At 31.0% G+C, this 5,150-nt stretch overlaps 1 non-coding gene across 1 annotated transcript; it reads left to right on the top strand.

Moving 5' to 3' along the window:
• Positions 1 to 1,480: 1,480 nt before the first annotated feature.
• On the top strand, positions 1,481 to 1,553 carry TRNAK-UUU (transfer RNA lysine (anticodon UUU)). The gene has a single exon. It is a non-coding gene; the product is annotated as a tRNA-Lys (tRNA).
• Positions 1,554 to 5,150: the final 3,597 nt, after the last annotated feature.

Below are 5,150 nucleotides of genomic sequence, written 5' to 3'. Positions count from 1 at the left end.
TCTATCATTATAGTGGAATCCCTTCAACTCAGGTTGTTAAATGAAGACTGAATGGAGGCTTGTGTTAATCTTTCTCTATCATTTCTCTTTTATTTTTGATTCATCATACTTGTTTTATTAATTTCAATAAAACCAAAGATTTTGCAAAGCTTTTGAAAAGAACAATTTTTAAAGGCAAAATCCAATTCATTCCCCTCTTGGTTTAAGATACAAGACATCACTTTTCTAACAATATCCTTTATTGTTATTGGTTCCTCTTCAAACAATTACCCTACCATCTCGCGAACAACTCTATTAAATTCCACATTGAGCCCAACGACACTCAAACCCAAAGATACACACATCTAGAAAAGATAAAAGTACCAAGTGTTGCCTAATATGTATACATTCACTATTTGGAACTCAAAGACTTAGAAGTTCCTTTAACATTGGTTCATTCATATCCAATGATTTTTCAAGCTTAACACACCACCTAAAAGGTGTTACTCTTATCTGAGAGCAATATCTCAATGTCAATACAACATTGACTTCAACAATGTATTCAGTTTTACATAGATGTTGAACTTTAACCTAAAATACCATAAAATAATTCAAAAACTAATTCTACATTCAACAATAAAATATGAAAAAATTAAGTTATATGAATTAAGCTAAGTTGCAAACATTCACATCATTACCTTGTTGTCCTACCATAACTAACGTCAAGTGACTTTAATTCACTTGTTCAAAATGCATAAAAAATTATTGTAAAACTGGATAGAGAACAAACCACAAATTTTCTTACAACTTATACCAAATTACATATGCATTGTATTCAGCGATAACCTAAGTTACAATTTTTTCAAAAAAGAAAACTATTATATAATGTGTACAAAATATATAACTTAGGTTTGAACTTAATATAACTCAAGTATGACACAATTGTGTTAATACACTTTTGTCAACCACAACTATCGGAACCACCAATCATCACCATCTAAAGTCAACTACAAATTCTATACATATTTCAAATAATTGAGTAAAGTTGCAAAAAAAACTTAGTTTGAATATATCATTTTCTAGATGCAAAATAAATAAATCTAGTTAGAATTTAATATAAGTCAGGTGGGCACATCTTAAAATTATATTTATTCAAGGTTGCACATGAATTAAAACACAACAAACCAAAAAATTCCACCATTGATATAAAGGTGTAAGGATTAGTTAATGAGAAAGTGCATGTTCATTTCTTACCAAATTTCTTATTTGAAGGTGAGCTTCACGTGCAAGATCATAATGTAAATTGAAATTTGGAGAACAAAACCATGGGTACACATTGCCAAAGCAAAAAAAATAGGGTCAATGGAAAAACTCAACCTATCATTCTATTTTACAATTCTAAAATTTCGGATACCACCTAATGCATTTTGCGTATTATATTATGATTTTTTCCAAAATGAGTATGGTTTGAATCTACTAAATTTATTGTTAAAAAGTATAAGCCGTCTTAGCTCAGCTGGTAGAGCGCGTGGCTTTTAACCACGTGGTCGTGGGTTCGATTCCCACAGACGGCGATATTTATTTTAATTTTTGTATATATTTAATATAATTGAAATTCAATATAAATTTATTTACTAATAAGTGCTTTATGTATCATATTTAAGCATATTTTTACTATAAAATATAGGAGAAAATAATTAGTTTATGATAATTAAAATTTATGAGAAATTTCAAAATTAGAAATAATTAATAACTACTTCTCTCGGTAACATAAAATTTAAATTTACATAAAAATGAAATTAACTTAGACCAGCATAAGTTTACTTTGTATGCCAATGTTTATGGTTTTTTAAGTTAAATAATCACAAACTATGAGACTTATAACTAATAGTATAGTTATTATTCTTATACGAGAGTGAAAAATGTTTTTTTTTACTAAACAACCATACATGTAGAGATTTTAATTTGGCCTATCCATTTGTCATAGTATATAGGTTGGAGTAAAAAAAAACTCAGCTCAAAAAACTCACATAAAAAAGAGTTAATAAAATTAAAATAGCAACACAAAATTTCATGAGTCAAAACTAACCTACATATATGTCTATGCGAGTTAGTTTTAGGTTAAGAAAGATAGGATTGAATTAAACTAAGTTTAGTAAATAATTTATGTTGGATCAAAATCAAATAGTGTTTTGATTAAGCTAAATCTATAAAGTTCAAGTTGAGTTGAGTCAGTCCTTGTTGAGATTGATCCGACTTAACTAGGTCGAAGAATCAAGTCGACAAAACCTTCTGAAGAATAGAGCTAAGATGGTTCAAGTAGAAGAATCAAGCCGAGATGGCTTGAGTCAATGGTTGGGCCAAGCAAGTTTGTCGAAGGTCGAGTTCGTCGACCGTGATGAAGAATACAGTCAAGTCAATCCAAGTTGAAAACTGAGTCGAGTCGCTGAATTGAGTTGAGACGACCTAAGTCAAAGGTCGAGTTGAGTCAACTTATGTCAAAGGTCAAGCAAAGTAGGATCGGGCCGAATGTCATACCATGCTAGCTCATGTCAAAGGTTGAGCCGATCAACCCAAATCGAAGGTCGAGTTAAGCTAACAAGGACTAAATGAGTTGAACGACGAGTTGAGTCGATCAGGTTGATTGGCTCAAGGAATCAAGTTGAGTCAATAAGGTTGAACAATCGAGTCGATCGACCCATATTGTCAAATCGATTAGCGTAGGTCGAAAATCAAATTGAGTCAATGGGGCTAAAGGTCAAGCCTAGTCGGTTTGACTAAAGAAACGAGCCATGAGAACTCAACTGAAGAATCAAACTAAGACGGCCTAAGTCAAAGGTCAAGTTAGACCGAAGGCCAAGTTGAGTCGAATAATTGAGTCAAGTCGACCCAAATTAAAAATTGAGCTAAGTCAAGCGGGCCAAAGAATTGAGCTAAGTCAAGTGAGCCAAAGAATTGAGTTAAGTTTGCTCGAACCGAAGGTTGAACTAAGCTGGCTTGGTCAGAAAAGTTAAGTCGGGTCGAAGGGTATAACCGAGTCACCCAAGTTGAAGGGTTTATCCTTTCGACTCTAATAAACTCAATTTAACCTTTGGCTCGAGTTTACTTGTCTCAACATTCGACATGTGTCAACTAGATTCAACATTTGACGTGAGTTAATTTGACTTTTGTTCAAATAAAATCAAACTCATTTTAACCTTTACCTACTAAAGAAAACTTTGGAGATTGAGAGATTTTTTGACTTCTCAATTAATGTACTAATAAAATAAAAGCTTTTTAATGAGTAAATTAAAACTAATATGCATAAATTAAAATGATACATCTAAATGTATATTTTAGTTGGTTTGGTGACTATTAACGTATATTAATTTGTTCTTTCTCAGTTTGTGGGCCTTTGTCTCTTCAACAGTGACCACAATATTTTTAAAATCATTCGTCAGATTTCTCAATATCTTTTCCACAACCTGGTTAGGAGACATTTTTTCTTCGTTCATTCCGAGTTGGTTGGCCATCTTCTACACTCAAGTTATAAGCTTAACAACTTCTTTCTTTTCTAAGAGCTTGTACTCGAACCCCGATTCATCCACTGCATTATATAGAAAGTACAAGGTTGTTCTATCGCTCACTCGTGTCTTCTTCAATGTGGTAATTTGTGCCACCGTCTTGTTTTCATTCTCTACGGGTTCTTATACCCACTCTCCATTATATCCCATACGTCTTGGGATCCGAGTAAAACCTTCATCTGCAAACACCAATTATCTTAATTAATCTTTTCTGGCAACTCATTTCATTGACTACCTTTCTCATATTTCTCGTAAAAAAACTCAAAGTATAAAACTCTAATACCGTCTTATTAAAATAACCTCACGAAAAAAAAATATATTTTGCAAAGTATATTGCGCTATATTCATTTGATTGAGAGAAAAAAGTTATTAAAATAGCCACTTACAGACGCCGAATGAAATAAAAACAGTTGCTGCCCAAAATAGAAAAACCAAATATCTTCTAAATGATTGGGCTGTTAAAATATAATGACCACTAAGGTTTGTTACCTAGTTGCTACAATGCAACCGAAACTAGAAAAATAAAAACCAACTAGATGCTAACTAATTGCGACGCTGGACAAATAAAGTTTATGAAAAAATTACAAATAAATCCTTTTCAATTTAAGTTTATTTAACAGAAGTTTCATTAAAATGAATATTTTGAATAACACTTGAAAAGAATTTATCATTTAAATTAATTGTAAGGTCGAGCACGCAAAAATTTTTATTCTTGATGAAAGTGTTATTGTAAAAAAAATTTCCATTAACACTATTTAACCCTTTTTCTAATGTTTTTAGATACTTCAATCATGATTTTCCATTCCTTTTAATAAAGAAACAACAACAAAAAAATGAGATAAAAGATCATTGTAAGAATAAGAATGAAAATTGACAGTGGCATTTTGTTAATTACTGTATTAATTCTCTCTCTCCGAGGCATATCCAAGTGAGATTTCTTAATTATTGTTAGGTTTTATAATTTTTGTATTGAGTGTGTTCGTTAACATAAAAAATACTGATTTTGCACTTTTAGGAAAATGTGGAAATTTTGTGCATGTTTAACCCAAAAGGCTTTCAAGAAAAAGCAGCATCACAACCTCAACAATGGTGTAAATGTTATTCGCTTTGAAAATGTTTAGGCACCATTTTCCCTTCATATGCAGACAGATTATTATAAAATGCAAATCCATGACAAATGGTAATTATAGTTTTGTTCTGCACTTTTTTCATAGCTTTCCTCTTTGCCAACATTTTCAAACACGGATGGTACAGATAATGCAAAACCCTACATTCCTTGATATTTTTGTTCATACAATCTGCAGAAACTAATATGATTTGTGGTTGGTAATGAATTAAAATATTGAACTATTATTAGTTAGAAAGTTATGGCTTCTAATTGTATAATAGTGCTCACTTTTTTAATTAATTTCTATGTATACTTCATTTTAATTTTAATCTATATTTTCATGCAAAAAACTTTTATGCATGTGTCTAGAGTTTCATGGTAATACATGAGTGGAAGGAGTTGAACTAACAATCTCATATCTTTTCTTTTAAATTCATTAACTTAAATTCATAACTTCTTCTATCCTCTCTTCTAATTTTATCACTAACTCAATCTTATAG

This window comes from Vigna angularis, chromosome 2 (genome assembly GCF_016808095.1).
Source record: "Vigna angularis cultivar LongXiaoDou No.4 chromosome 2, ASM1680809v1, whole genome shotgun sequence".
NCBI classification, from domain to species: domain Eukaryota; kingdom Viridiplantae; phylum Streptophyta; class Magnoliopsida; order Fabales; family Fabaceae; genus Vigna; species Vigna angularis.
The sequence above is the reverse complement of the archived record's forward strand: the minus strand, read 5'-3'. Positions and strand labels throughout refer to the sequence as shown.